The 14,145-nt window shown below is 40.4% G+C and overlaps 1 pseudogene; it reads left to right on the top strand.

Annotated features, from left to right (window-relative positions):
• The first annotated feature begins 1,226 nt into the window (after positions 1–1,226).
• Positions 1,227–1,762, top strand: LOC102836626 (annotated as a pseudogene).
• The last annotated feature ends 12,383 nt before the right edge of the window (positions 1,763–14,145 follow it).

Genomic DNA, 14,145 nt, shown 5'->3' with positions numbered 1-14,145 from the left:
AACAGCAAGCAGGATAAATACCAGAAAATCTACACCTAAGCATAGTATATTTAAATTGTAGACTATCAAAGACAAAGAGAAAATGATGAAAGAAGACAGAGGAAAAACATATACATCTAAAATAAAATAAAAGGGATTCAAAAGATAGAGGTAATGATGACTAAAAACAAAGTGGGAGAAAGAAGGTAAAATGAAGACTCACAGAAAGAACATCTGTCAAATATATACAATGCAAGAGCAGTAGAGAGAAGGATGTTCAGTCTTGCAATATCCCCAGCCTTTCCTAGTGTCACTGTGACTACAAATGACTTAGAGATTTTAAGTAGGAAAGTTTGATTCATAATCTGACCCCTGGAAAAGAGTCCACACTTCTCAAGTACTCCCTCTGTGAAAGTTACTATGCTAGTTTACAAGTATTCTTTCATTTAGTATTTACAATAAGCCAAATGTTATTAGGTGTTATTAAGTCAACTCCAACTCATAGTGGCCCTATGTGCAACAGAACAAAAATGCTTCCAATCCTGACTTGTCTTCACAATTATTATATTTGAGCCCATTGTTGTTGCCACTACCTCAAACCATCTTGTTGGGGTTTTGACCCTCCATTTTACCAGCTTCTGGCTGTGTAAGTTCAGGTTGAAGTTGAAGACAATTAAAATAAATCCACAAGAGCCTAAATATGACCTTGACCATATCCCATGTAATTTAAAGACAATCTCAAGAACAGATTTGCTGCATTAGACACTAATGACCAAAGACCAGAGGCATCTGGGATGATATTAAGTATATCATACAGGAAGAAAACAAAAATGTCATTAAAAAGAAAGGAGAGAACAAAATGGACATCAATAGAGACTCTGAAACTTTCTCTTGATCATAGAGACGCTAAAGCATATGGAAGAAATGAGGAGGTAAAACAGCTAACCAGAAAATTTCCAAGGGCAGCTCAAGAAGACAAAGTCAAATATTATAATGAAATCTGCAAAGACCTGGAGTTAGAAAACTAAAAGCGAAGAACATGCTCAGTATTTCTGAAAGAACTGAAGAAAAAATTCAAGACTCAACATGCAATATTGGAGGATTCCATAAGCAAAATGCAGAAAGATGCAGAAATCATATATAGAAGATGGAAGGTATACATAGAATCACTAAATCAAAAAGAAATGGTTGGTGCTCATTTCAGCAGCAACATATACTAAAATTGAAACAATACAGAGAAGATTAGCATGGCCCTGTGCAAGGATGACACACAAATTCGTGAAGCATTCCATATTTTTAAGGTATTCGGCTCATCCACAAATGCCTTGAGACAGTTACAAAGATTTCCATTCTATGGTAAGCCAATACAAATCCAAGATGCAAAAACCGATTCTAATATAATTTCTAAAATGCATGGCACTTTTGCTGACAAAGAGAAGAAAAAAGCTAAAACTGTGGAACAAACAGCAACAACTGCAAACAAAAAGCCTAGTCAGGGGACACCAAATTCAGCTAACACCCAAGGAAACTCAACGCCAAGTCCTCAGGTCCCTGATTACCCTCCAAACTATATTTTATTTCTTAATAATTTACTGGAAGAGATGAATGAGATGATGTTATTCATTGCTGTTTAATCAGTTCCCTGGTTTTAAGGAAGTGCGCTTGGTACCTGGGAGGCATGGCATTGCTTTTGTTGAATTTGAAAAATGATGCCAGGGATGCTTTACAAGGTTTTAAGATCACACCATCCCATGCCATGAAGATCACCTATGCCAAGAAATAACATTTGGGATCATCTTCTTTAAAAGACTTTACTTTACTTACAGTGTCTGTTTTGATAACTTTTGGTCAGACCATTTTATTGTAGGGAGCCAGGGGGAGTGTGAAAACTTTTTAGGACTTAAATAATTATCTAGTCTTACTTTAGCCTTAGTGAGCTGTGAAATATGAAGGCCTTGATTTTGTACAATGAACTTTTATTTGTACTGTAAAAGAAAAAAAAAAAAAAGAAATGGTTGATATTCCATTTCTAGAGGTAACATATCAAGAATCAATGTTAATGCAGGAAGAAGGACAGACTGTACTGAAGACATTGGTGAAAAACAAGGTTTCAGGAATTGATGGATTGCAAATTGAAAAATTTCCACAATTGATGCAATATGTGTGGCACTGACTCACTGAGTCTAAGACATTTGGAAGACAGCTACTTGGTCAACTGATTGGACAATACCTATATTTGTGCCCATTCGAGAGAGATGACCCAGGGGAATGCAAAACTCATCAAACAATATTGTTAATACCATATGTAAGTAAACTTTTGCTGAAGATAATTTTTAAAATGGCTGTCACAGCACATCAACAGGGAACTGCCAGAAAACTCAAGTCAGATTTAGAAGAGGCTGTGGAGATAGTAATATCATTGTTGATGTCAGATGGATCTTGGCTGAAAGCAGAGAATACCTGAAAGATAGTTGTTGTTGTTGTTGTTGTTACTTGTGATTAATTGACTATGCAAAGACTTTTTTGACTGTGTGGATCATGACAAGGTATGGATAACATTGTGAAGAATGGGTATTCCAGAATACTTAATTGTGCTCATGAGGAATCTGTATGTAGACCAAGAGACAGTCATTCAACAGAACAACGGTACTTAACATACTTACTGATGAATATAAAAGATCACAGCTTTTAATATGGATTGAACCTCAATGTAAAGAAAGCAAAATTCTTCCCAATGAACTAATAAATGACATCATTATAAATGGAGAAAAGATTGAAATTGCCAAAGACTTCTTTTTGCTTGGATCCACAACCAACACTCTTGGAAGCAGCAATCAAGAAATCACATGATGTATTACATTAGACAAATCTGCTGCAAAGAAAAACAAACAAAACTCTTTCAATTGTTAAAGAGCAAAGATATCAGTTTGAGGACTATGTGTGCCTGACACAAGTCATGGTATTTTTAGTAGTCTTATATGCATGTGAAAGTTGGAGCCTGGGACTATGCTGGGGGCCTGGTGCTGGGGAGGTGGGCTATGCCATCAGACCCTCACTGGAGAGTGATACAGGGGAGCCCCCTCTCTGCCCACTGGGTGGGACTGTACTGTATCATTCTGTCATTATAATATAAATACAGATTTTTATACCTAAAAAATAAAAAAAAAAAGGAAGACAATAGAAGAGTTGATGCATTTGATTTATGGTGTTGGAGAAGAATACTTAAAGTACCACGGGCTGCCAGAAGAACAATCAAATCTGTGTTGGAAGAAGTACAGCCAGAATGATCCTTTAGAAGCCAGGATGGACAGACTCCATCTCTTCTATTTCAGACATATTATCAGGAGGCACCAATCCCTGAAAAAGGGCATCATGCTTGGTAAAGTTTAGGGTCAGCAAAAAAGAAGAAGACCCCTCCCAGAGAGATGGATTGGCAAATTGGCAGCACCAGTGGGCTCAAGCTTAACAACAGTTGTAAGGATGGTTCAGGGCCAGGCAATATTTTGGATTTGAGCCAAAAGTGGCTCGATGAAACCTAAAATAACAGTCACTTTACCAAGCATGGTGTCCTTCTTCAGGGACGGATCTCCTGATAACATGTCCAAAGTACAAGAGATGAAGTCTTGCCATCTTCATTTCTAAGGGGTCTTCTGGGGGTACTTCTTCCAAGATCAATTTGTTTTTCTCCTGTCAGTCCATAGTACTCTGAATATTCTTTTCCAGCATTATAATTCATATGCACCAATTTTTCTGTGCTCTTCCTTATTCATTGTACAGCTTTCATATCCATATAAGGCAACTGAAAATACCATGATTTAGGTCAGGTGCACCTTAGACCTCAAACTGATATGTTTGTTCTTTCATACTTTAAAGAGACCTTGTGCAGCACATTTGTCTAATATGATACACCATTTGATTTCTTGACTGTTATTTCCATGAACAATGATTGTGGATCCAAACAAAATGAAGTCTTTGATAACTTTAATCTTTTATCCACTTATCATGACATTGTTTATTGGTCCCATTGTAAGGATCTTTCTTTCTTTACATTAAGGTACATTTTATACTGAAATCTTTAATCTTAATCACTGAGTATTTTAAGTCTTTTTCACTTCCAGCAAGTACAGTTGTGTCATCGATATATTGCAGGTTGTTAATGAGTCTTCCTCCAATCCTGAGGCCATGTTCTTCTTCATAGAATCCAGTTTCTGAGATTATTTGCTCAGCATACAGATTGAATAAGTATGGTGAAAGGATACAATCATGGCACACACCTTTCCTGATAAACCATTCAATATGTCCTTGTTATGTTCAAACAACTGCCTCTTCAGACAGGTTTCCTCTTGAGCATAGTTAAGTGTTCTGGAATATGCATTCTTCACAATGCTTGTTATGTTATCCATAGCTTGTTATGACCCCTACAGTCGAATGCCTTTGCAGTGTCAGTAAAGCACAAATATTAAATATATTTCTGGTATTCTCTGCTTTTAGCCAAGATGTTTTCCATGTCTTCTTTAGAATCCAACATGAAATTTGGCAGCTCCATGATGCTGATGTTGCTGAGACTGGTTTTGAATTATCATCAGCAAAACATTATTGGCATATGATATTAATGGTATTGTTCAGTGATTTTTGCATTCTTTTTGGTATGGATCTTTCAATCAGTTGACCCGATAACAGTCTTCAAATTTCTTGGCATAGATGAGTCAATGTCTCCCACGTTACATCAGTTTATTGCAACATTTCAGTATGCATGCCATCAATCCCTGGAGGCTGGTTTTTCATTAATGTCTTCAGTGCAGCTTGGACTTCTTCCTTACTTATAAGGAGGCATTATAATTTTCTTTTTATAGTTATGTTGTTGTTGCTAATTACCATCAAGTCAGCTGTGACTCATGACAACTATATGCATAACAGAATAAAATAGTACCTGTTTCTATAGCATCATAGAGCCTTTGTGTGGTGCTGTAGGATAAGCACTGGACTGGGAACTACAAGGTCAGCAGTTCAAACCCAGCAACCTCTTTCAGAAACTGTATGCAGGGTCACTGTGAGGCAAAACTGATTCAGTGGCACATAACAAGTATAGCATAGCATCTAAATGATCCTTGATATGTTTGAGCCCATGGTTGTGACTTTTGAGGATTTCCCTTGTTTTCATTGCTCCTCTACTATCCTGAAAATGACTCCTTTCTCTATGATTTATCTTTCCTGATGACATGTCCAAAGTATGAAAGATAAAGTCTCTCGCTGCCATCCTTGATCTTAAAATGACAATTCTCATTTTAAAGCTATTAAAATTGGGATCCTGGGATGGGAATTATTTTATTCAAAATGACACAGCCACTGAAGTCTAGTGTGCTATTGTGTGTCATTGAGTAGATTCTGACTCATGGTGACTCTGTATAAGAAAGGAGAATTCCCCCATAGGGTTTCCTAGGTGGCAATCTTTATTGTAGCAGATTGCCAAGTCTTTTCCCACATGAAGTCACAGGGTGACCTCAAACCACTGGTTTTTTAGTTAAGAGTCAATAACTTATGCCTTGTGTCAGCAGGACTCCTTAAAATCTGATGCACCCACCTCTAAAGGACCCTAAACACTTTTCAGTTTGTATTAATTGAGTTGCCTCCTCACTTAACGCTGGCAACTTACTCAAATCTGCACAATTAGAAAAGTCATCCTCATGTCTGCTTGTACAAGTTGTTCAAGTTCATACAATTGGAGACCTAGCCTCATATCTGCTTGAATGCTAAGCAGGAGCTCTCCTAAAACTTAACAAAGAGGGACAAGAACGAAGTTCACCATTGCCCCTTTTTCTCTGGTGTAGGAAGTGAACCCTTCAGAAAGCTCAAGTGGTCAATGGCAGGAAGGGTGGTGGGGAAAATGTACAAATGTACCTCCTTGAAATTAATTTAGTGCTCCCACCCTTATTCCTGATGAAATTGTTCCTTGGTGACAAGTTCTGTAAAGAATTTTTTCTCAATGTCTTTCTGCAGTATGGAATAATTGTATGTCAACATAAGCCTACGAATATTTAAGATTGCAAAATTCTTGCTGTGCTCTTGGCAAAATGATTATTCACCAGCCAATGTTTATAAATCAAAATGCTACCCCTAAGTGCCATTAAACACAAATATTTATTAACATTGTGGTAGAATGCTAAGCTGACAAAGGCGGGCTGTTTGTGGAGGTGTATGCGTGTGCATAATTAGGCTCAGGTTTTCAACAAATGCAAGGCAGCTTATTGAAGTTCTGGCCTTCAAATATCCACCTACAAGTACAAGGAGATTTCTGTTTGTTTATTTTTTAAAGAAATATTCAAAACCTCAGAAATATTGCCCAAAGAGAGAAAGGATGATTCTGTTTCTCAGTTTCTTACAGGCATTGTGAAAGTGCTAACCATGGTAAAAGAAATAGCAAGGCAGGTGGGAAAGACAAAACGGTACATGACAAGATAAATAGTAGTTCAGGATAGCAAATAAGACTTTCAATCTTTGTCTTCATTTGTCCTACACACTGATGCTAGAGTTGTTGTTGCTGTTAAATGCTGTTGAGTGAGTTCTGACTCAGTAACCCTGTATAAGGTTTCCAAGGAGTGACTGGTGGGTTTGAACCACCAACCTTGTGATAAGCAGTCTAGTGCTGATCCTACAGCTCCGTCTCCTAAAACAGTTTAGAATGTGGCTTGCTCACCAGAAGTCAAGCCTGTGATTGTATCATTCTACCAAGAGAAGGGAATAAAAGGAGTAGGACAGGGCAATGAGAAAAAGCTTAGTTTGATCCAATCCTACAGGAGAACAAATAACTAACAATGTTAGTCCCACTCTGAGACAAGTGACCTGGCCCTTGTACTCCATTTCAAACAGTCATTGGCTGAGGTCTGTCCCTGGGAATGTGCCCATCCTTCAGAGATATAAAGCAGCAAACACTCACTACAGTTGAAGGCTGGATGTAACAGTGTCAAAGAAGTCTGGGTGAAGGCACCATCAACACTAATATAATTTAACCGCTCTTTCCTATGAAACGTCTCTTTCTTTCTGCAGAAACAAGGTGCAAGATTTTCAACATAGAATCTGAAATTTTCTATGTTTTGGCCTCAGCCTCACATTTCTGAAATTAATTTTCTAAGAATATAATGAATGGTATATAATGATTGGTATATCTGTTCAAATGTTATGTGTGTTGCTGTTGTTGTTGTTGTCAGCTGCCATCGAGTCGGAACCGACTGATAGCGACCCCATGCACAGCAGAATGAAACAATGTCCAATCCTGGGCCAACCTCACTACCGCTGCCACACTTGAGTCCATCAATGATGCCACCTGGCCAATCCATCTTGTTAGGGGTCTTCCTCTTTTTCTCTGACCGTCCACCTTACCCAGCATGACATCCTTCTCCAGCGACTGGTTCCTCCGGACAATATGTCCAAAGTATGAGAGACGAAGCTTAGCCATCCTGGCCTCTAGGATGTGTATAGTGAACATTATATCAGAGTGGAATCAGGGGCACCCCACCCCCTCTCTTTAGAAGGAGTTGATTTCCTAGCTAGACCTTCCATGGGTACCAGACTTACCTCCTGTCATCTCTTTGCATGTAACCCAACCATTGACAATGTGCTAGACTGTTAGTAATTTCCCAAAGATGCTGTGTTCTTTCACCTCTCCTGACTTCATGACATTTATGATCAATAAAACATAAAATTGTTTAGAAAACAACACTATTCCAATCCATCCCTCACTGTTTCTAGCACTATTGTCTGAAAGTACAGTTTTAATCATTTGGAGATCTTCTTTAAAAACCTCCTGTGGTCTTTGTCCTGGACAATGAAGTACTCAATCACTTTGTCTGTTCCCCTACCTTTGTTCTCCAGTTCTGCCATCCAGCTATAATTTAAATGCACCCCTCTACTACGATACCCCTCTACATTGACAGAGAATTTCCAGAAGTTCAAGCCGGATTCAGAAGAAGCCATGATATGAGGGATATCATTGCTGATGTCCTATGGATCTTGGCTGAAAGCAGAGAACATCAGAAAGATGTTTACCTGTGCTTTATTGACTACGTTTGATTGTGTGGATCATGACAAGCTATGGACAGCATTGTGAAGTATGAGTATTCTGGAACACTCAATTGTGCTCATGAGGAAGCTGTACCTGGACCAAGAGGCAGTTGTTCGAACAGAACATGGGAACTCTGAATGGTTTAAAATTAAGAAAGATGTGCGACAGTGTTGTGTTCTCTCACCATACTTATTCAATCTGTATGCTGAGCAAATAATCCAAGAAGCTGGGTTCTATGAATAAAAAGGTGGCATCAATATGGGAGGAAGACTCATTAACAACCTGAGATATGCAGATGATACAATCTTGCTTTCTGAACGTGAAGAGGACTTAAAATATTTACTGATGAAGATCAAAGAACACAGCCTTTGGTATGGATTGCATCTCAATGTAAGGAAAACAAAAATCCTCACCACTGGACCAATAAACAACGTTCTTATCAATGGAGAAAAGATTGAAGTTGTCAAGGACTTCATACTTCTTAGATTAACTGTCAACACTCACAGAGGCAGCAGTCAAGAAATCAAAGTACATATAGCATTAGGCAAATCTGCTGCACAAAACCTTTTTATAGTGTTGAAGAGCAAGGATGTCAGCTTGAAGACTAAGGTGTGCCTGGCCCAAGCCATGGTATTTTCAATAACCTCATATGCATGCGAAAACTGGACAGTGAATAAGGAAGACCATAGAAGAATTGATGTTTTTGAGTTATGGTGTTGGAGGAGAATATTGAAAGTGCTATGGGCTGCCAAAAGAACCAATGGATCTGTTTTGGAAGACGTGCAGCCAGAGTGCTCCTTGGAGGCCAGGATGGCTAAGCTTTGTCTCTCATACTTTGGACATATTGTCAAGAGGGATCAGTCACTGGAGAATATCATGTTTGGTAAGGTGGAGGATCAGAGAAAAAGAGGGAGACCCCCAACGAGATGGATTGGCCAAGTGGCAGCATTGATGGACTCCAGAGCTGCAACAGTAGTGAGGTTGCCCCTGGATCGGACAGTGTTTCATTCTGCTGTGCATAGAGTCACTTTGAGTCGGTACCGACTTGATTGATAGCACCTAACAACAACAACAACTATGACACGGAGTCCTGGTATGACTCTGTGAGTTAATGTACCAGACTGTAAAGCCATTTGAACTGCAAGACCAGCAGTTCAAACTCACCAGCTGCTCCTCAGAAACTCTATACAGGGTCACTATGTGTCAGAACCACCTCGAAGACACTTCACAACAACAACAACTATGATACAGCAGCAGCAGCAATAGGCTTAAACATAATAAAACTTGTGAGTATGGTGCAGGACCTGAAAGTGTTTCATTCTGTTGTGCATAGAGTCTCTATGTGTCAGAATCTACTCGATAACACCCACCAGCAACAACATTGTTAACATAATTTCACAGAAGAGGAAACTATTTTAGATGTGTTAAGTGACATGCTCAAGTTCAAAAGGCAGCGGTCAGTGGTAGAACCAGGTCACCAGGGCTTCAGTTTCATTATTCCATTAATAAGTAATGCTTACCTACTTATTAATAAGTAATAAGGGGAAATTGAGGAGTTCTGGTGTGGTGCTGTGGGTTAATGCATTGGACTGCAAAGTCGGTGGGAATCACAAAGTCAGTGGTTCAAGCTGACTAGCTGCTCCTTGGAAACCCTACACAGGGTCACTATAGGTTGGAGCTGACTCTGGCACTTAACAACAAGAGGAATTAGGACTTTTGGTGTGGCTCTGTGGGTTAATGTGCTGGACTGCAAAATCGGTTTGATCTGCAAGGTCTGCAGTTCAAGCTCACCAGCTACTCCTCGGAACCCTTATACAGGGTCACTATGGATCGGTAACCAACACTATAGCACTTAACAACAACAACAACAAAGGGAAATTAACTCACACCTTGAAGCCATCCATAGGTAGTCAATGTTTACAATGTTATTTCCAGGTAGAAAAGCATGTGAGAAATGCAAAGAGATGAGATAGAGTCCTGTGAGTTGGGGGAAAAGAGTCTAAATAAGTAGAAATAGAATTTATGGCAATAATGAGGGAATGGGTAAGGTGAGGTGGCTGAAGAGACACACTGAGACCAGTAAGTTAAAGACTTTGATGTTTAGACTGCATCTTGTAGACAATGAGGACTTATGGGTTATACTTGAGGGAAGGAGCATAATGAAGACTACAGAAAGGAGAGGCAGCAAGATAAGAGCTTTAAAATTAAACCTCACACTTCATTCTGGATACTGACTATAACAAAAAATTCCAAGTGGTTGGCTCTTAGTTTTATTTTAGTAGAAATGAGTCATACAATTCAGGAAAAAGAAAACATTTTCCAAACAATGTCACATTCCTCTCCCTGATCTAGTTAAGCCCGGTGAACTCGAGCACACATTACGAAGAGCTCCCGATGGTCTTGTCAGGAAGGTGTTATACAAGCCTCTTACCCTCAGTGATACTCCTGAGCACTTGTTTAGGAGAGAAATACATAGCTTGGTGGAATCTCATCTTTCAGACAGGTTTCCAGGATTCAGGAAGTCACCATAACAGTAACTGCCCATATACCATTGGCCAGGTATGTGAGTCTGTGCCTCTCAGCTTCCTGAACTCCTTTCCTGGGTGAGAGGTAACATAACAGCAGAAGAAATCTGTCCGTAGGTAAAGTTCAGTGTCAGAGTCTTTCCTCAACCTCAGTGCTTCCCACCAGAATGTAGTCTGCCAGGGGAGACAGAAGCTAATGCCCTGTGGCAGAAGAACAAAATAACTAATTCAGAGGCTTGTGAACAGAACCTATTGGCCTGGAGACAAAACAAAGAGGAGTGAGCTATATCAGAGGCATACAAAGTGCAGTGACCCTGAGCAAATTTGATACAGTTGACCGTCTTCTCCAAGTCTACTTTCACAACATGTGGAATGCCAGAGTCCTCAGGCTCTTCTTCCCAGTCCCCCAAGTATTCTAATCTGCTTTCTGCCTCAACACTTACAATGGAGTCCAAACGTCTAAAGTGAGTATTCCCCTTGTAACATATGCTGGAATTTGTATTTAAAAATGTATCAAATGATTGCATGACACCACTATTGTAAAAAACTCAAGAAAAAGCTTTCATGCTAAAGGAAACATTTTTTGACAGTTACCAGGGTGGGAGGGAAGGGAGAGTAATTCACAGGCTAGAGGATAGACATGTGTTTAAACTGGGTGCTGGGGAGGACAGTATGCAACAAGAGGGAGGTTGGCAGAAGAATAATGAAGACAAATGAAGATACAGGGAAGAATGCAAGGGTTAAAGAGGCTAGAGGTTGTTGTTGTTGTTATTGAGTGCTGTTGAGTCGATTCCAACCCACGGCAACCCTGTGTAGGGTCTCCAAGGAGCAGCTGGTGAGTTTGAACCACCGACCTTGCAGTTCAAGGGTCTTTGCAGTCTGGCGCATTAACCCAGAGTGCCACAACAGGACTCCTAAAGGGGATAGAGGTAAATACTTCTATATACACAACCTTCGATCAACAATGTGCTGTGGGTAGATACATGGACAGACACTCAGGCTGAATAGGTATAGGAGGGACAGTGGAAGTATATCCCAAAATATATAAGGGTTTGAGAGAGAATATTTGTACATGGCTATTTACCTTTGTTGTAAACACACCTATAAATGTGGTGGAACATATTAAGTGCTGTTGAGCCAATTCTGACTCATAGCGACCATGTACAGGGTTTCCAAGGAGCAGCTGGTGGATTTGAACCACTGACATTTTGGTTCACAGTCTAGTGCTTAGCCTACAGCACCACAGCAAGAGTCAAATAATGAAAACTTGTTAGACATTACCTAACACCTTGAGGCAATGAGTTGCTGGGCTTAACAGCTCAGTAGTCCACAATGCTTTAGATCCAATTTGGTGAATAGTGACTGGGATATTAGAAGCTCATGAGCAGCCATCTAAGGAGCTCCGGTAGCATAGTGGTTACGAATCAGGCTGCTATCCTCAGTGTCAGCAGTTCGAAACTACCAGCTGCTCCATGGGAGAAAGATGAGGCTTTCTGCTCCTATAAAGATTTGCAGCCTTGGAAACCCTGCACAGGGTCACTATGAGTTGGAACCGACTCCACAGCACGTAACAACAACATGAGCGGCCGTCTAAGGAGCTCTGGTAGTGCAGTGGTTACAAATCAGGCTGCTATCCTCAGTGTCAGCAGTTCGAAACTACCAGCTGCTCCATGGGAGAAAGATGAGGCTTTCTGCTCCCATAAAGATTTACAGCCTGGGAAACCCTGTACAGGGACACTATGAGTCGGAACCGACACCATGGCATTTAACAACAACAACAACAACATGAGCAGCTGTCTAAGGTGCAACTATTTTTCTCCCCATTTTTGGAAGAAAGAAGAGTTATAAAAGTTGAAGATACTTGGGATGAATTAGTCCACTGGAATAATGGAACACATGAGCATCAGTTTCCATGACTCTGAGACCAGAAGAATTAGATGGTGCCAGGCTACCACTACAAACTGCTCTGAAAAGGATCACACTGGAAGGTCTCAGATAGGTAGGTAAATACTGTGAAACAAAACTCAAAATTATGAAAAAACCACGAAGCTTACTAAACAGAAAGAGACAGAAGGAACTGGAAACTCTTAGAACCCTTCAGGTCTAGAATCGAACTCAGCCTGATCATGCAATTTTCAACCAAGCAATAGATAGGTATATAGGGGGGACAACAACAGTAGTAAGCTATGCTCACCATGGAATGGTTAGCCATTCAAAATGAAAAGGGCAACATTTAGCTAAGGACCAGGTTGAAAAGGGTTGGGAAGGAGGGTGTAATGGAAATAAGATCTACAGGGAGGAAGTGGGATAACTGTTGTTACATAGAAGGGATTGTAATTACTGAGATTAAACAAAACACACTATTTGTTGAATTTAAAATTGGTGATCTATTCTGAAGTCCTGGTGTGGTGCTGTGGACTAATGCATCAGACTGCAAAGTCATTTGAACTGCAAGGTCGGTGGTTCAAGCTCATCAGCTGCTCCTTGGAAACCCTATACAGGGTCACTATGGGTTGGAATCTATTTGACGGCATTTAACAACAACAACAACTCTGTAAACCTCTGCTCAAATCACAGTAAAATTTTCTAAAAGATACAGTTTGGAGGGAGCAAGACAGTCAATGAGGCAGCAATGCTACACAGACCTTCTTCGGCAAAGACACAGAAAACTAAATGAAGCATATACAGATGATAGTCCTAGAACCTAAAGAAGTTGATTGAATGCTTTCTAGGAGAAGAAACTGAACAGATGCAGCAAAAAAAGGCAACAAACTGGTGACCTGTGCTGGCCAACCAGACACAGAGTAACCTTCTTAAACGTTTGTGAGCAACTCCAGAGACAAGACAACATATTGGTAATGCAGAGGCATACCAGTGACTCACAGAGATAAAAGAGCAATTTTTTTCTTGTTCCTCACACTCCCCCAGTAACCAGAGTCATGATCAGCAAAACCTGCACTCTTCAAATCCTGCAGCAAAGGCTCTGGCCTGCCCTGGATTTGGTCTGCCCTAGATTAGCCCTCCCTTGAGAAGCAGCTGAACAGAAGGGGTGGGAGTAGGAAGAGCCGTGGAAAGAAACAGATAATTTGTGCTGGCTGACCAAATGTGGTTAACCATTTTGAACTTTCATGGGGATTTTAAAGACAAAAGGCAGTTGGTGGAACAGAGGCATACTGCTTCTTGGCAGAGAGAAAGGTGTGAACCTTTTTATTGTATCCCATATTACCCTAGTGAGCAGAGGGACAACCAGCCCCCACCCATGTACACTCCCAGTGAAGGTCCTACTCTCCAAGCACTTGGAATTGCGCAGTGCTGAGTTGCACAGTTGTGAACCTCAGCAAACTCATGCCTAGAATCAGGTGTGGCATGCTCCAGACCTGCAGAACTAGTTCTGGCCAGCCCTGGAGTAGTGAGAACTCTCACCATCAACTGGGACAGAAATACGCTGGTTACTTAGCATATTAGGGGTCTACACGAACTACTTCCTGACTGAGTACTCAGAATCCACAGCACGGAGGTCTACAGGAACTCCAGTTAAGGCTGGGAATGTTACCATCTCATCCCTTGCCTACAGGAACTCCA

The sequence above is a fragment of the Chrysochloris asiatica genome, unplaced genomic scaffold (assembly GCF_000296735.1).
Source record: "Chrysochloris asiatica unplaced genomic scaffold, ChrAsi1.0 scaffold00177, whole genome shotgun sequence".
Classification (NCBI taxonomy): Eukaryota; Metazoa; Chordata; class Mammalia; order Afrosoricida; family Chrysochloridae; genus Chrysochloris; species Chrysochloris asiatica.
This window is presented reverse-complemented; position numbering and strand designations above follow the sequence as displayed.